The sequence below is a fragment of the Pogoniulus pusillus genome, chromosome Z, assembly GCF_015220805.1.
Source record: "Pogoniulus pusillus isolate bPogPus1 chromosome Z, bPogPus1.pri, whole genome shotgun sequence".
Classification (NCBI taxonomy): Eukaryota; Metazoa; Chordata; class Aves; order Piciformes; family Lybiidae; genus Pogoniulus; species Pogoniulus pusillus.
In genome coordinates, this window is record NC_087309.1 from 89,951,301 (window position 1) to 89,970,342 (window position 19,042).

Below are 19,042 nucleotides of genomic sequence, written 5' to 3' on the forward strand. Positions count from 1 at the left end.
AACAAAAACAAAACCAAAAAAACCCCGAATCCAAACACAAATTGCAGCATTGCTAGGGCAAATGTCACAGAGCTGAAAAAGCCTCAGTCACATCACCTACTATTTCCAGACAGTAAATTACAAACGAAGTGGCCAAAGCAGGGAACTCCAGCTAATGATCCACCAAAAGATGTGAGAAAGCATCACTCTGCAGACTGAATACACCACAATTTTTTAAGTAATCAGTGTGATAGGTACAGATTAACCCATGATTGCAGCAGAGACTATTTATTCACGTTTCATAGGCACTGCAATGTAAATAAGCAAACAGGCCAGCAGGCAGGAGAGGGGACATCTGCCTGCCTGGGACTGACGCTGTGTACTGGGTCACATGCAGTGACCATGGCCAGTGCCTTATGATCACGGTAAGAGCTGGTCACATGTACCAAGGAAAACACTTGAACTTCTGCCTAACAACCTCAGAACTGTTCACATGGAGGTCAAGTCTGAAATAGGATTCAACACAACATCCCTCAGGATGGCAGAAGTACAGACTAAGACGTTTCAAGCAGCCACCAGCCACCCACACAAATGCTGTTTTCCAAGGCCAGGATGAGCACCAACAACTCTAGCTCAAGTTATTCCTCCCCTTCAGCTACCCAGACACACATTCTTCAGTTTTTGTGTAATTCTGGATACAACCCTAGGACTCCAGGTGTTTCAGCTGACTGACATCTATGAAAATGACTCAACTGAGGAGTTAGCAACAAATAAATAAGAGGAGAATCTCATTACTAGAACCTTCCCACAGGGTTGCATGGCTTATGAAAAGTGTGCCAAACAATAGTTTTATTCTAGCCCTTCCTGCACCTACTAATTCTGTGAACACTGACAATTTGGCTCATGCTAACGCTGATCATCTTTAAAGCTGTGCTCCCTACCAATATTGCTTTCCACTTACCTTGTTACATCAATGCAGCTGCTTAACACTCTGACACCTACCTCCATCTCATCAAAGTATGCCTTGAATCCACCCACACAAGTCATCACAGGAGTCTGATTTTGGGTTTGTTTTCTCTCCCAGCAACACTTCTGTCTCTCCCAGAGAAGCAGAAGTGTAGAAGGATTCTAATCATGAACAGCAGGACAGACAAACTTATTTGGAGGAGGTGACATATTTCCAAATACAAAATAAGGAAGATGTCTTTTGAGCACGCAACATTTGCCTCTCAGAGATGAGGATGAAACCTTGACTGTACCAGTTGTTCCACACTGTCTGGTGTTCCTAGATGGAACCGACACCGAGAGTTCACAGTTTTTCTGGCAACACAAGTTTCATGATGTGACACCACAAAAAGAACCATCTGCACTGCAAAATCTGAGTAACAACATTCCTCACTTCAGCTGTAATGGGTAGGTCAGCAACTCAGCCTTACCATGATAGCTCAGATGTATACTAGCCACAAAAGATAAGTTCAAAAATACCTACTGCCTGTACTGTGTGTCTGCATCTCTACACCATTTGATGATCACTGCACAGGAAGCATGCAGCAGCTCAAGGGGAAAAAAGGAAAAAAAGGTGCCTGTAGTCTCCTCTTCCTTTGTCTTATCTTAGTAACTAAATAAAATACACTTAAAGCACATAACAGTCTTCACAAAAAGAATTACTATAATTTAAAATCAAGGTTTTTTTCAAGGGCATTCACAGGAGATTTAAACACATTGCATGCATTGGTTTCAGATCCTCAGCTGATGTAGCTTTTCTGAGTATCCAACAAACACAGCACTAGTCAAATCACAACACCTTCTACTGATAAAGGACTCAGTTCAGTAATTGTGGGATTATTTAAAGCATGTTCTTCATGGGCTGTGGGTCCTGAACTCTACTTCAGGGCCCTTTAAAAGCAGCAATGTGACCCAGAACAATTTCAAGACACTACAATTTAACAGAAATTAATGGAATTAGGAAGCTTTCTGATATAAACTCTAAGTTTTACACTTGCAGAGATTATCTGTTGCAGGCTGTGGAGAAGGAAAAGTATGTTGTTTAGTCTCTTATTATACCCAAGAGAGAAACTGAAGACACCAGAGCTGTTCTAGACTTTCACAAACTACTCTACTCACTTTAGAACTGCAAGAGAGCCTGAAAGTCAACATGAATACAGCTACTTGGGCTAAAAAAGCAATCTCCTTCACACTACTAGAAAAAAAAATCTCTTTAAAAATCTAAGTGTTATTATCTTCATTTGATGTACCAGATCAATAGCAGCAACACCAATGGTTTGGGATTCTTTCAGGGATCTCAAGGGAGCACATCCATCTCTCCCCATGCAGAATAAAAGAACTTAGCACATGGGAGTAGTTTTCTGCTAAGATACATGCTGATACTAAATCATGTTCTTGCTGTACTACATGACATGAGAGCTGCCAAAACTCCTGATTAGTAATAATCACATCCACTACAAGAGTGCATGAGGACAACCCAAGGACACAGATGTATTTTGTTTGACCTGCAGGGGAAGAAAAAAAAAAGAAGTAAAAAACCCTCTGGATAAGACAACTTCTAAGCTTCAGGCCATAAAGCAGTAACAGAATAGGCACAGCCACTCAGCATTTTAGCATAAACACATTAATTTTACTCAAGTAAAAGGATGTGTCTCCACCACTGCCTTTTCTCTTCCATCTTTGGTTATTTTGTTGCTGTCTTTCAGATTACGTGAGGGTGCTAACCCCTGAGCTGTGTCAGGGGAGGTTCAGGCTGGATATTAGAAAATATTTATCCAATGAAAGAGTTCTCAAATGTTGAAATGGTCTGTCCAGGACAGCGCTGGAGTCAGCATCCCTGGGGGTGTCCACATGTGTGTGGACCTGGCACTTAGCAACATGGTTTAGTGTTGACCCTTAAATACTGAGGTGAAGGTTGGACTGGTTGGAGGTTTCTTCCAAGAAGAGTGAATTTTAAGATTCTGTTCATAAAACTAAATACCACTATCTAAACTAAACTGGATTTCAAGTAGTAAAAGGTTTTTTCCCTGGAGACTGGGTAAATTCTCAGCTATTACTGTGAAGCACACATTTTAGCACAGGAGTAGTTTAGTTTGAACACCTACTACATGCTAGAAAATGTTACAAGCATCCAAAACAAATAAGGTATTTTATCAGTTACTAATAAAAGGAGGAAGGTTCAGATTTGCCAGCACTTGCAGGAAATCTATGGAGAAACTTTCATCTGAAAACTGGGAAAAGGAGAGGTGACCTAGCAGGACTGTTATGATTGAAGTCCTCAACTGGTCATAAGGCAGAAGACACAGAGAACTCTCATGCCTTCCTTGGAAAACACATCATTTTCCTTCAACACTGAATTTGACTTTACACCTTTCACTGCAATTACTCCTCCTCCTACTCTCCTCCCTCAAATTATTTATCTTAGTTTTGTCCTCCCAACTGACTGACATTTGAAGTATGTACATGTGTGCTATCTGTACTCAGCTGCTAAGTACATGACCAGCACTTCTAAACAGCAAAATCAAGTAAAAACAAAACATCAAAGGGGGACTGCAGCAGAGCAGCAGGCCATTGAGCTGTAAATCCATCAAGACAACAGTGAGCATGCATTGTCAGTCCTCACTGTGCACTGTACCCAGCTAAACAGCACTGCTGTAACTGAGGGCTACTGTTCAGTTACCTAAGTTACAGATTGTTTAGCCATGAACACAGATCACTCAGCAAGTCCACCATGTAGGAACTTCTGTCCTACTGGAATTGTAGTACAGAACCACAGAGTGGTTTGGATTGGAAAGGACCTTAAAGACCACCTACTCCCAACTCCCTGCCATGAACCGGGACACCTCCTACTAAAACATGCTACTCAAGGACCCCTCCCTCTAGGGTTGAAGCCCCCTAAGCTTCCTATTCCAGGGCCTCCTCACTCTCATAGGGAAGAATTTCTTCCTATTGTCTAACCTTAATCCAGCTTCTACCACTTTGAAACCATTACCTCTCATCCTGTCACTACATGCCTTTTTACAAAGGCCCTCTCTAGCCCTTCTGTAGTCTTCTTCAAATAATTGAAGGCTGCTACAGGGTCTCTCCAGGGCCTTTTCTTCTCCAGGCTAACGGCCCAAATTCTCTCAGCCTGGTCTCACAGCAAAGGCCTTCCAACTCTTCCAGCACTGCTGTGGCCTCCTCTGGTCCCAGACCAACATGTACTTGTCTGTACTGTGGACATCAGAACTGACCCCAACACTGTAAAGAGGTGGAGAAGGGTGTCTCAGCAGGGAAGACCAGAAGGCCAGAATCCCCTCCCTCCACATGCTGTTCATGCTGCTGGGGATCAGCCCAGAAGATGGTTGGCTCTGGGCTGTGAGCACCAGCTCATGTTGAGTATGCTCTCTGTAAATCTACCTTGCTTACAAAGCAAGAAGGAAAGAAAATCCATGTTAAACAAGTTACCAGGAGTCTCCATCTATGACACGTAAATATAACCTTTCCTGCATTAGTCAGGTATCTGCAGGAGTAAAACTTTTGTGAGTAAATCCATCTGTAGTTCAGTTCAGTTTCAAAAAACTTATATAGATATTTGTGTAGTTGAAAGAAAATTTAGCTTAAATATCTAAGCTGCCTAAGAAAAATGGTTTTGTTACTCCAAGGCAACTACCACAATAACAACAAAAAAAAAAAGTATTTAAAAAACAGATTAAAAACATTCCTGCAAAAACCCAAATTAAAAAGAATAACAAAAAAAAAAAAAAAAAAAAAAAACAACCCAACCACAAATGCCCCAAGCATTTGGACAAAATTCAACACCAGTACTAGAACAAGCAGAGTCCTGTTTTATCATGTATCTAGCTATAATTACTTTTGGATGTGCACATAACAGATGAGTGCAGCCACTGTTGCAATAAGGACACTTTTTTTGCTGTGATTAAGAGAAGCATTCACTATTTAACTTAGTCCACTTGTGACAAATAAGGCACCTATATAAGAAATACACAGTGCTGCACTGCTGTTAAGTAGCAAGAGACAGGTTTTCAGTTCTAGCAGAGATTTGAGAAGAATCTTTGTGTTTCTTTGTCCATCGCTGTAATCCTTAAAGACATGCCCACTAACAATTTGTTGACTAAGCAACTATGTGCTGGTACAAACTGCACCATTACTGCACACTGAACAAAAGTGTAGCAATACTGTTGTTTCGTTGTTTTTGTTTTTTTTTTTTTACAACACTCTCCAGGCAAAGTTTCAAGGAGCCCCTTTCAACTCAAGAGGAACTCTGAACTGGAACATAAACAGAACTCTGGACTGCAGACCTTTCTGTTTTCTTCTGGTGCCTAAAACTGCAACTGGAAAGCTAAAATACTTACTTATTTATCCAGAACCATAATGTACTAAACTTCCAGTGCACTGGGAAGCTTAATAAGTGCATATTCCTATCATCTGCGGATTTTACAGGCGGTCACAAGCGTTATGACCACTTCACTTTGTTGGCAGTGCTGCCTTGCACACACAAGATTTGAAGATTTATTTCAAAGATGTAGCTTGTGAAATCAAACCTTCAGGTTGTTAAAGAAAGCTGTGTGCCCAGTTTCAGGATATGGATATTAATCTCCAAGTCATGCCTCTGGAAAGCCAAATGCTAACTCCTCCATCACTTCAACACTTCACTTACTGCTTCAGGGGCAGCCAAAGCATTTCTTTCATATATACCTCACCAGTTTTTGGAGATCCAGGCAAGCACACTTATCTATTATTCTCAGACAGCCTCTGGAATGCAATCTAGCCTTACAGTTAACAAAATCCAGATCCTAATTAAGCAGGCATAAGTGTTAAGGGAATGCTGTGTCAGCAGACTCACCACTGAGCGTCCCAGTTAAAAAGTAGAGACTAATTTTCTTTTTGCTACAGGAAAATGAGCAGTATTATGCCTGAGACTAGAGAGAAGCTTATTTGGAGGCTACAGAACACTAAAAAATGAACCCTTGACTTATTTTTTTTCCCTGAAAGAGCAACTCTGAACTTTAACCTATTTCCTACATCTGTACAAACCTGCAGCTCACTTCCCCTATGTTAGCAGCCTTAGAGTGCACATTAACAAATATGCAACATGGACTAGTTTTAACAAAGAAGTAGCTTTTCATGTTAGTAAAAAGATAAATACAAAATCCAGTATACCACACAAAAATTCCACTGGTAAGTTTATCAGGAAGTGCTGGAAGAAGTCTGGAATATGCAGCATGCTCTAAGTGTGTACAAAGGTTTGGTCTGAAATTTGGTCTCAATTTCAAGGGGCAGGATTTAAAGACATCTCAGTCTCGGTCTGTTTGTTTCAAAAGGCTCATGTGAAGGGGGTAAGAAACACTACAGAGGTGCTTGGGAAGTGAAAATAAAATGGGAGCATAGTGAATCACCTCTCTACTCACGCCATCACCATTGTATGAGCTCTGTAAACTGCTCTCTCTGCACCTCTATAAAACTCCTTTTGTGCAACCTGCTACATGAACTGTTCCAAGGATATCCAGGATAAATAGGTGTATGGAGTCCTGTGAGGATGAAGAACTGATGACAGGACCACTACTGTTTAGAAATAAATTTGGCATGATGGGGAGGAAGTCCTAACTTCTCATGTCATTTCAGGAAAATCCTGAATTTGTACTCTGGAAATAACAAAAAATAATTTTCTGAGAACAAAAAATTCTGCCTGCAATCCTAGTAGCTATGCAACTGTTCATGCAGATGCATCCAGTTTTCAAATATCACTGGCTTTAGTCTGTAAGCAGAACAGGAAAGTATCTTGACAAGATTTCACCAACTCCAACTAGCTGCTACCAGAGCTTACTGGTCAAGCTCCCCGAGGAGGCAAAGCTCCAACAACACATTTTTAATTCAACATTTTGAATTTGATTATTTCAGAACAGTGTTCCTCAAAAAGGCTAGGGAAAACCAAACAAAGCTAAACAAACCCCCCCCACAAAACTAAACACCCTCCCTCACAAGCTTTTGGATTCCTGACCATACTATGGTGGGATGTCACAATTTCTGCAACAAAGTGCCAAATACCTAAAGGAAATCTTCCGAAGTAGCCACTCCCTAAGGCAGAACTCCAGGTAAGAAGCTTGAAAAAATCCTCTATTTACAGAAACAGAGCACACTGGAAATTCAGACTCCTCTTTACCCTCTCTCTGTTTCAAAACCACTCTTCAATTCATAACCTTCCAGTGATCTTAAGTGTATCACTACTTCAGGAAGGGAGAAAATGTCCAGCTATTATGTAGTGAGATTCAACAGTGACATTCTGCTTTGGAAAACACTTGAAAAAGAGATTTGCCACTATTTTTACTGTTTGTCTGGAGTTAGTATTTCAGCTCTTCCAACACACCAGAAACACTTTTTTTAATATTATCAAAGTGGGAGTGTAGTATTCTCTGGCTAAAGGGAACCTGAGAAAGAAATTTTTAAAATGACAATATGATACAATACAATTTAAAAGCAGTTTGAAAGCCATAGGGCTTTCAGTTCACTCTGCAAAGCACCACTAAGTGGCCAGATTCCTTCATACACTGAAAGCCTCCTCATGAGCTTCCTCTATCTTACAAAGTCCAGGATGAGTAAATTACTGACAATTTTCTGTGTAACTACTCCTCACACACACCACGTGGTGTCCGCTGCACTTCCTACTCTGTGCACATTAAATTCCTTTTACTTTGTTTGAACAACTAACAATCCCCAGAAGTTTATTAGGACATTCTGATGGAGCACAATTGCTTTTAACCAAAGCAACACTAAATAAACATTCCAATGTTAATATTTCTCTAGGGTGGTCTTCCTTTACTTAGGTATTGTGGATTGATAATAAGCCAGTCTGAACAATGGCAACCGTGATGAGTGCTCAGAAATATTAATTCCATTCCACTTGTTTGGAGAATCTTCTGTTTTAGACCAAGTTTCCTGCTGATATCAACAAATACTGAAGTCCGAGCCTCTCAGTCTTCTCCTCCCCTCACCTTTGTGCTAGCTTTAGAGGTGGAAACCAAGTATCAAAGTACAAACTCTAGTTAAAAAATGAGGAAACGGTGGTGGTGTTATGAAATATGGCAATGCAAACAGATAGAGGACTAATCCAAACATACACCTAATCCAGACTCTGATACTGGATACCTCCACACCCAGTCCTCAGCCAGGTTAGAACACAAGGCGAACACCTGCATCTGTGCTACAGCCTCCATGACTACACCTGTTAACTGCACCAAGAATTCAAAATTGATGATTCTGTCACCAAACAAACAAAAACCCTGAACTATTAAAACCTCTCACTTTATCTTACAGAATTGCATAATTGTTTCAAATGGAAAAGATCATCAAGTCAAGTCACTCTCTAACTCTACCAAGTCTGGTGCTAAAACATGTCCCAGGCAAGTGGATTCAACCACCTCTCAGGCAGCCTGTTCCAACGTTTGAGAACCCTTTCAGTGAAGAAGTTTCTTCTAATGTCCAACCTAAACCTCCCCTGGTGCAACTTGAAGCAATTTCCTCTTGTCCTAAAATGGACCTTAAAATTGGCTTCACCTTCTAATGCTTTTTCTCTATCCCTTCTCTGTCTTACCTAATTATGATGAAGTTTCATTAGGGTGCTGTACAATACAGCAGGGTTGCTGTGTGCTTCAGATGTGTGCTATACATTGTCCTCTACTTAGATACAACTTAGACAAGACTGGAATTGTTCAAGGAAACATACTGAAAAAGCTTTGCCTAGATGAGGATGGAGCAGCACAACTTCCCACTTTTTGTTGATCTTCTCCTTTAACTACATGTATTCTTCCTCCTCAGCTCTCCAAAAGCTGACCCCTGTAGCTAGCGTGAGCGGTTCAAAGCCGGGGCTCGGAGGGACCAAGTTTCAGATGGCCAGGCGCTCCGCTCCCCGTCCCCTCGCACCGCGGCGGGGTAGCCGCACAACCCGCTCTTTCTCGGTGGCGGTGTCACAAAGTTGCCCGCGGGAATGCCTTCCGAGCGCAGCCTTTTCTCTACCGCAGCACAGAGCCGCTCTGACGTCCCCCTCCAGTCCATACACAGGGAACGGAGCCAGCCTTACCCCCGCGTCCCGCCGCCGGCTCGGCCCGGCCTGGCCGGCCTTACCACCGATCCCCGCCCTCCGCCCGGGCCCGCACCCGTCTCAGCTCTCACCCGAGCAGCGACCCTCAGCCCTCTTCGCTTTCCCCTGCGGCCGACAAGGCCCAGCACCGCCGGGAAAGCAGCCTCAAGGAGTCCGGATAGTCAGCTGCGGCCCGGGATTGGGGGAACGCAGCGAGGCCAGGGCCCACACTCACCGAGGAGAGAGGAAGAGCAGACCTCCACCGCTAGCCGTCAGGGGCCGCCAGGCGCAGGGAGCGAAGGGGCGGGCAGGCTCCGCCCCACCGCCCTCACGGCGGGCGGAGGCATGGCGGCGGCACCTGCTTGGCCGAGCCGGGCGGCGGACGGCCGGGCACGGAGCGGGCAGAGCTTCCCGAGCTTCCCCTTCATGCTCGCAGCGCCCTGACAGGCTCGCCTCTCACTGAGCCGCTGCCGGTCTGGGTTGGTCCCCGGGGAAAGGGACAAGGCGAGGGAGCTCTGGGCTCTGTAGCGGGGTGGCTCTCCAGCTCGGAGGGTAAGCAGGGTGGTGCTTAGGTCCGAGGCCGGGTCGAGTCAGGCGTTTGTTTGCAGTGGACTAAGCCATTGATGGTAGGCCTGTGAAACAGGCAGTGTTGTGCTTTGCCTCGATATGTTTTGAGTTTTCATAGAATCATGGAACTGTTGAGGTTGGAAGAGACCTTGGAGATCATTAAACCCAGTCACTTGCCTAGGGCTCACAATCCCCCACTACTGCTAAGCTGCTACTACTGAACCACATCCGCCAGCACAATACTTCCACCACCTCCCTGGGCAGTCTGTTCCAATGCCTGAAAACCCATTTTGTGAAGAAATCTTTCCTATCATGCAGCCTGAACCTCCCCTGGCACAGGCTGAGTCCTTTTCCTCTCATCCTGTCACTTGGTGCATGTGGAAAGAGATCAACCCCCAACCTCCTTTTAGAGAGTTGTAGAGGGCAATGAGGTCTTCCCTCAGCCTCCTCTTCTGAAGGCTTTTCACAGGCTATAATCTAATTCTTCTCATTGAAACATTCCAATTAGCTTCAGACCAGCACAAGGCTAAACAGCCCCAGTTCTCTCAGTTGTTCCTCATTAGAGTTGTGTTAAGGCCATTTACCGACTTAGTTGCTTTTCTCTAGACCTGTTCCAGCACCTCAGTTTCTTTCTTGCAGTGAGGTGCCCAAATCCGAACACAGTATTTGAGATGCAACCTCACCCATGCCAAGAAGAAAGGGACGGTCACATCCCTAGACCTGCTGACCACACTATTCCTGGTGCAAGTGCATGTGCTGTCATTTCTCCTTGCCCACATGTTTGCTCAGGATTTGGAGGGCATCATAAAGGTCCATCACTGAGGTCTGGACCTAAAAACAAACCAGAAAATAAACTGAAAACAGACCTGAAAATGAAGGGGTCTTGCTGAGGTCACCTCCTTACTCAAGGTACTCTTTCCTCATGGCAGTGCTATGTGAGAGGGACCTCTGGTTGCTTCCTGGGGCAGAGCTTGTTGGCCAGGCTGTGGGCAAAACCATCCTGTTACTTATAAACTGTCCAAGATCAATAGCATGACGCTACTGAAGAACAATGTCATAGTACAGGGTGTCCTAGGGGACCTGATTAACGTCACCTCCATACCTTCATGCAATGAGGTGTTTGTCAGTGTCCACTGTGCAGTTTGGGCCTGGATAAAGTAAATTCAAAAGCATCTAATTATCTAAGTATCAATCAGCAGTTAAACAGGAAAGAGGAGTTGCATGGAGTAAGTGTACATGTGCCCCACAAGTCTGGAGAAAGTTTTAGAGAGCTGTGGTTAGGAGACTTGATAACCACTGAGTCAGAGCTGTAGGAAAAGAAGACACGGTCATGTTTTGCCTTTTTTTCCCCCAAAAAAATGCTCAGGCCAATAGCATACAGAGCTACTTGTTGGCTTTACTGTAAAGGAGGAGGTTTCAGGTGAGCCAGCTGATGCAGGGAGTGAAATGGAAATGCTTTGCTCTAATCAGAAAGAAGGATGCAAGAAGAGCCAGAGTGGCTCTCCTGGTTGTTTACAGGTTGGAGTCCTGCTTACCAACCTGTGTTGGCAGATCCTCCTGCCTACACACTCTTCAGCTGAAACTTGCAGACCAGGGAAAATCACTCACAGGATCTCAGAATCTAGCAAATAAGATACGTTGTGTAGTTTTTTTTGTAAACTGAATACTGCAGTGCTGGCTTTAGCATGCCTGCTACTGTTTCTGGTGGTACAGTTAAGACTTCTACGGCCCCTCTATAGTTAAATTTGCTGTTCGCTCACTTGATACATCTAAATATCCTGTCATCTCCAAAATACAGCACTTTTATCATTCAAGGTCTTGCTTGGCCTGTTTCCTGTTCACCTTAAGTATCTCACAGAATAATTCACATGTACTGTTATTGTATTTGGAATTCCATGAGTATTTAGAACACAGGATTTGCTTTAACAAATGGTTGACTTGGACTGTAATTGGACGTTCATTCATAATGCTCTCAAACTTCTGGCCAGAGATAGATGTTCATGAGACTGACTTTGTCAGAACAAAATAATGTTTGTAGTTTGGCAGTGGAAGAAGAAGTCCCATGTTTTCCTCATGATGCCATAAAACTGTAGGTAACTCTGGTGGTATGAGAAGCCAGATAACTTCTAGTAAAAAATGCATTTCGGTGTGTTCTTGATAAGATAAATTCCTTCAATAACTCTTTAGGTCACTTCCTGATAATGAAAAAGGAAAAGAGAAAAGGGAAGAAAGAGAGGAGAGAGGGGAGGGGAGGGGAGGGGAGGGGAGGGGAGGGGAGGGGAGGGGAGGGGAGGGGAGGGGAGGGGAGGGGAGGGGAGGGGAGGGGAGGGGAGGGGAGGGGAGGGGAGGGGAGGGGAGGGGAGGGCCTCAACTGCTCCCTGGGCAGCTTGTTCAAGTGTTCCATTACCCTCACGGTCAAGAACTTGTTCCTAACATCCAATCTAAATCTATTCATGTAGTTCCAGCCCTCCTATCATAGGCAGGGACGCCTTCCACTTGACCAGGTTGCTAAAGGCTTCATTCAACCTGGCCTTGGACACCTCCAGGGAGGGGGCATCCATGACCCCATTGGGCAACCTGTTCCACTGTCTCACCACGTGGTGAGATAGAAGGTACATAAAAGCAGTTTCCTCTGAAGTGTGAAGGTATCGTGTAGAATGCAAGAATGACTTCCGAACAGTTCTGGTCATTTGCAGAGAAGTTAAAATATTTTTGAAGTCTGTTGTCACAGGATCATTTAGAAAAATAAATACAGAAATATAGAATAATTTTGGTTGGAAAAGACCTTTAAGATCATTGAGTCCAACCATGACATCATGTAGTGATCCTCCAAATGAATGGTGTGAGAACAAGTTTCAAGAAATGCTTGAAGAATAAAAGCAGGTTAGAAAAAGAGGAAACTGGGCCAGGAAGAAAATGTGCTGGAATTTAAGCCAGGCACTGTTAGTTTAATGAGCAGGAAACTATTCATAAAGATTTAATACTAATTTCATAAAAATATGGGCTAAGTTCTGGATGTGTTCTGCAAGGGTAAAATGCTAGCCATAAAGGATGGGGAAATAATCAATTCAGCAGGTCTGTTCTGACCACCAGCCAAGGCAGACTGTCATGACACTTTTTTTTCTTTTATAGGCTGCTCAAGCAGCACCTTGGCCCTGCATTGAGGGACTTAGAGTCCAAAGCAGTGTGGAAAGGTCACTGTAGTTCGCTGAGAGATAGGAGATCACCTGGAATCTAAATCAGGAAGCAAAAAGCTGTCTTTACTACTGCGCACCAACAGTGGCCAAATAGCATAAGACTTGGCTAAGAAGAAAGGAGAGTGTTCTTCTTGTGTTCCTGGTTGCTGACCTCTGAGAGGAGAAAACATCTGGACATGTCTTACTTTCTTAGCAAAGGCTTTGCATTAACATATGTCCTCTGGACTCCCTGTGGATAATGGTTGTACTTAAGTAAAGTGATTAGAGACATAATAACATATAAGAGCTACTACATTATGAATCACAGAATCATAGAATTGCTTTGGTTGGAAAATATCTCTAAGACAATCAAGTCCAACCACCAACCTAACACCACCATGCACACTAAAACAAGTCCTGAAGTGCCATATCTGTGCCATTTTTTAACACCTCCGGGGATGGTGACACCACCACCTCCCTAATCAGCCTGTTCCAATGCTTGACCACTCTTGCAAGGAAGAAATTTTTCCTAATACCCAACCTGAACCATCCCTGGCACAATTTGAGAACATTTCCTCTCATTCTCTCACTTAATACTAGGGACAAGAGACCAACACCCACCTTAGTACAATCTCTTTTCAGCAGCAGGGAGTGTTTCAGTAGCCTCAGGTGTCATTCATCTATGTGCTTATTTAATCCACCTGGTGACATTAGTTTCAGTGGTTATTTAGACCTTGTTTGCCAAAAAGCATTTTTACCCTTGGATAACACATCCAAGGGTAAAATGGTTTGTGTCAAACCATTTCTTCCAGATGTGAGAGGAAAGTAGTGCCAGGTTCAGTGCAAAAGCTGAGGCTTGCCATTCTTTTCTGCTTCCTATTTATATGGAGGTGGAGGAGGAGAAGGACAAGGAAGCATCTAGAAATAAATCTCACTAATCTCTCTAAAGTGTACTGGGGTGGTATAAAATCTTAATTTTCCATCTCTTTTTCTCTGCTGTTATTATCTATTTCCATACTTATGTTAGAAGAACTGCTGATAAAGTTTCTCTGAAGTGTGAAAATAGACCTTTCTTCTGTCACATTGAAATTAACTATTTGACACTTGTATGAAAGGTAAACACTTAATCAGAGCTGTGAAGAACAGGTAGCACAGTATAGAAGGTGATAAAGAATGTGCTGCTTGAGAGATGGGGGGACTGCAGCATCTATCTCTCTGCCAAGGAAAGGTAGAGAGACCTGGGACTGTTAAGCCTGGAGAAGAACAGCCTGATAAGGGATCTTCTCAATGCTGATCAATATCCAAAGAGTAGGGGGCTAGAGGATGGGGCCAGACTCTATTTAATGGTGCCCAGTGACAGGACAGGGGACAACAGGCACAAACTGGAATCCAGGAGGTTTCATCTGAACAGAAGAAAATAATTCTTTGCTGTGAGGGTACTGGAGCCCTGGAGCAGACTGCCCAGGGTTGTGGAGCCTCTTTCTCTGGAAAAATACCAAACACACCTGGGTGTTGTAATCCTGGACAAGCTCCTGTGAATGAGTTTACCTTAGCAGGTACATTGGACTAGATGATCTCCAGAGGCTCCTTCCAACACCCTCCAATGCTGAGACTCTGTGAAAATAAGTCTGTATTTTATAGTGCCTATACATGCTTGTTTTGCTCGACGAGCATTAAAGGTGCAGAGAGAAGCAGTAGAAATTCCTCTGCTGCACCCTAATGGTAGGCTATGTTTAACCATTGCATCTAACTTAATCTTTATGTCTTAACATAATTGGATATTGTCTGTTTCTTCCCAAAATGTTTGTACTAGTACTGTGCTTTTTGTTTTCTCAGTTTTCCTGCAGAAAGTTAACATTGTGAATAAAACCACCAATCGCAATTTAAAATCCTGGCTCCTAGGAAAAGTAAGAGCACAGAGCTAAATTACATCTCAGCCCAGGCACTGCACTACTATTCCTGTTTTAAAAGCTGTCCTTTTAGGCCCTTTGCAATCAGTCCAAATCTTTCCGCAAGAAAGAGGTCTTGGGGTGGGTTCAGAAAAGGGCAGTGAAGCTGGTGAAGGGTTGAAATCATTAGTCTTCTGAGAAACAGATGAGGGAAGAGGGGTTGTTTAGTCTGGAGGAAAGGAGGCTGAGGGGAGACCTCATTGCTCTCTGTAACTCCCTGTGAAAAGAGGACAGAGCCAGGTAAGGGTTGGTGTCTTCTCCCAAGTAACAACTGATAGAACAAGAGGGAATGACCTCAAGTTGCACCAGGGGAGGTTTAGATCAGACATTAGAAGGTTTTTTTGCTGAAAGGGTTCTCCAAAACTGGAACAGATTCCTCAGGGAAGTGGTTGAAGTTTCATTCCTGGAGGCATTTAAAAGGTGTAGAAATGTGGAGCTGAGGGACCTGGTTTAGCACCATACTTGGTAGTGATAGGTAATGGTTGGACTTCATGATCTTAGAGGTGTTTTCTAGCTGAAATGATTCTATGATTCTATGAACTAAGCCTTCATTAAGATCTGCTTCAGTGGCTGCACTAACCAACATGACACCCATTCAGCACAGCAGCTGAGGATAACACAGTGAAGAAGACAGCAGCTGGTGTTTCTTTTCATAGTGTTTCTTAGCACAACATTTAGATGCCACAAGATTAGGTAATCCTCTACTACTGCTCTGTGTGCAAATAGTACCTCCATTGTTATCTGTCTTTCAGTGAACAAACCCCCTCATTCACTACAGACCTTAATCAAAGGCTAAGAGCAATCTACCCTACTGTGAAATGTTAATTTGAATGCTACTAGGCTCTTAGTGCTTCATTTCCATCAGTGAAATTCCATTCCTTTCTCCCCCTCTTTGGTTTAATGCAGTATCTTAACTGACCACAACTAAAAATCTATTTACTAAACACTGATGAGATATTTCAGTCATGTTCTCTATGCAAGCAGCTCCTGTGTAGAAAGAGTTAATTCCGTCGTGCTTTCAGTGCGTGCCAAGGCTAAGCCTCTTTTTAAATGTTCACCTCCTAAAATCATTCAGTATTGCCCTGGGGCAGCTATTGTTGTGATGTTGCCTTTTATGTGTTTTAGATTATGTGTTATTTGGAGAGTGATGAGCTATTTCACACCAGAGTATTGTCTTGTTCCACACTAACAATTGCACTAGCAGTACTTGATTTAGTCCATTTGCAAACAAGATTTACCTAGCTGATTAGGGAGGTAGTGGTGTCACCATCCCCGGAGGTGATAAAAAATGGCACAGATATGGCACTTCAAGACTTGTTTTAGTGTGCATGGTGGTGTTAGGTTGGTGGTTGGACTTGATTATCTTAGAGATATGGAAATTACTAGGCTGAAAGGCAAGGGCTGTGGTCACTGAGGAAAAGGCAGGTTGGACTCCAGTGCTTAGACTTCCCTCTTGTCAGTGGTCTGTGGTGAAAAACTGCAGGGTACGTGCTTTTTCTGTCTTGTAACTAGCCTTGTGCCAACTGACACCTGCAGGTGGGTCCCTGGGTTGCAGCTGTGCAGAAGAGCTCTAGGCTTCTCTCTCAGGGGTTGCTTGCAGGCCCATCGCAGCTTTGGTGCTGGAGGTGCTGGTGCACAGGTGCAGGACCCTATTAACTTAGCTGTGGACTGTATTTTGATGTTGGCTTCTCGTTACCTATCAGGAATTTAAGGACGCTTGTCTCTGCAGGCATAAATGTCACCACCTTACTGCCTTCTCTGCCTGACCTTCCAGGATGTTGCATTGTTGCCTGAGCCCTGCATGCTTTGGAAGATTCTATTTTACCTCTATGACTGGTTATGGCTCACAGTCAAGATTTTAACTGTTTTCCTGGCAGCATGAATTGGAAAACTCATACCCTTCCCAAAATCTTTCACTGAGCTGCACATTGTAAAGGTTTGTCTGCATGACTAGTTGCTGAGGCAAGGCAGCAGAGCCACTGGGAGAAAGAAGGGAACTGCTTTAACACCAAAACTGGAGCTAATGTTGAGGTTGCCCCTGCTCTGAGCTCCAGTGGCCCCTTCTGTCTTGCATCATTCAATGAAACCAACACTTCTAAAACCAGGTCTTACAGCATTCATGATGTGTATCTTTCCATGAATCAACCCTTGACTGCACTGAACAGAGTCCATTTTAGTTACAGACTTACTTTATAATGAGTAGAAGAAGGAAACAAAATGGTCACCAGGAGGAGCAAACGGGGACTTTGCACTTGACAGACCCATTGACAGAAGCAGATAGGCTTCTGCTCCTGATTGTGTTTTCCTCACTATGGAGCACAGAAGCTCTGAGTCAGTGATTTCCTGGTCAGAGGGCGTTTTCTTTTGTCCAGCTGGACCAGAAGAGCATTGATCAGTCTGGTGAGGAGGACCTAGGCTTTAGCACATCAGTAACATAACAGGGGACACCAATGGGGCATAGAAATACTGATGGAGACTGTGTGGGATATCTGCAGTCAGCATGATAGCATGTCCCTTGAGACCAGCACCATACTGCTCCAGAAGAAAGAGGTGGTGGTTCTCCAGGTGTGCCTGGTGTTTCTACCTAGGGCTAGGGTGACAGCAGCCTAATGCGCAGAAGACTGAAGTCTGGCTGAGGTGTAGAGCTACCTGGACCAACACACCATATAGCATCAGGGAGTACCTTAAAATGGTTTGGATTGGAAGGGACCCTAAAGATCATCCAGTTTCAACCCTTCTGCCATGGGCAGGGACACTTTCCACTAGACCAGGTTGTTTAAGGCTTCATCCAACATGGCCTTGAGCACTTCCAGGGAGGGGGCAACCACAGCTTCCCTGGGCAACATGTTCCAGTGGTGAGACACTGGAACAGGCTGTGCAGAGAAGCTGTGGATGCCCCCTCCTTAGAAGCGTTGAGCAGGATGAGCAGAAGTGCAACAGGATCCTTTCAAGGAGCTCATAGAATCATAGAATGTCAGGGGATGAAAGTGACCTTGTAACCAGCCCCGCTGCCAGAGCAGGATCACCTACAGCAGATCGCACTGGAACACAGTTTTTGAACATCTCTGGAGAGGAAGACTCCACAGCCTCCCTAGGCAGCATGCTCCAGTGCTCTGTCACCCTCACAGTGAAAACGTTCTTCCTCAGATTCACATAGAACCTTCTACTCCTCAACTTTCATCCATTGTCCCTTGACCTGTCACTGGGCATCACCAAGAAGAGGCTGGATCTGTGCACCTGGCACTCACTCCTTACATATTTATAAAGATTAATAAACGTTATTGATGCTTGTGCAGGTGAGATAAGATGCTTGTGCAGAGGTAGAAGCTGGATCCCTGTGCTGCTGATATGGGTGCATCCACTCTGAGTGAGCAGCACTTCAGTTCAAGCATCACCAACAAACCAGACGTGCTATGCATACCTTGAGACTGAGTGCTAGGCCATTATCTTCTCAGGTACCAAAGGGTCTAGGCAAGTGTCTTACTGGAGGCTAAGCTGGGACTAGACAAAGCTAAAACCGCTGTGGCTGCACATGCAAAGATGAGTTGGCTACAAGGTCATCTTGTCCGACCTCCCCCACAGTGAATAGACTCACCTCCAACTAGATCAGGCTGCTTAGGGTCCCTTCAGGTTTGACTCTGAATGTCTCCAGGGATGGAGCTTCAACCGAATCTCTGCACAACCTCATTGTATTTCAGCATCCTCATTGTAAAGAACTCCCTTCTTATTTCCAACCTAAGTCTACCCTTCTCTAGTTTCAAAATGTTGCTCCGTGTTCTATCTCCAAAAGCCTTTCTAAACAGCCCTTCCTTGGCCTTCCTGTAGGTTTATGGGGAACACCACTGGCCACAGGCTGCCACCTGGACTCTGTGCCACCAATCATAACCCTCTGAACTCTGTTGTTGAGCCAGTCACTAATCCATGTCATGGTCTAATCATCTAATCCATTGTTCTTGAGTTTGCCTGTAAGGATGTTATGAGAGATGGTCTTGCTGAAGTCAACACAGACTGTATCCACTGCTCTCCATCTGACCATTTGGTCATGCCTCCATAGAAGTTCAGTCAGACATGAAGATAAATAAGGCATTATTAAATGCTGGATTGGATACTGGGTTTCCAATACATGAAACAGACTCTAGAGTGTGATTGTAACAACCTCAGATCTGCTGACATGAAGATATTTTCTTCCAATGTGCACAATTTTTACCAAAATTAAACAGCAACCAAAACTAAACAGTAACCAAAGCTAAACATAATCTGTTATTCTAAACATGGGTGTTCCTGCACAT

General features: G+C 43.9%; 1 protein-coding gene across 3 annotated transcripts in view; it reads right to left on the minus strand.

Annotated features, from left to right (window-relative positions):
• The window catches only part of ACO1 (aconitase 1), a 39,618-nt gene extending 30,251 nt beyond the window's left edge, over positions 1-9,367 (minus strand). For 2 of the 3 annotated variants that reach the window (XM_064140003.1, XM_064140005.1), the window contains exon 1: positions 9,297-9,367. The gene's annotated coding sequence lies outside the window, so the exon portion shown is untranslated. Of the gene's footprint in view, positions 1-9,153; positions 9,257-9,296 lie in introns of those variants that run through there. The other variant, XM_064140004.1, reaches the window with a different exon arrangement.
• Positions 9,368-19,042: the final 9,675 nt, after the last annotated feature.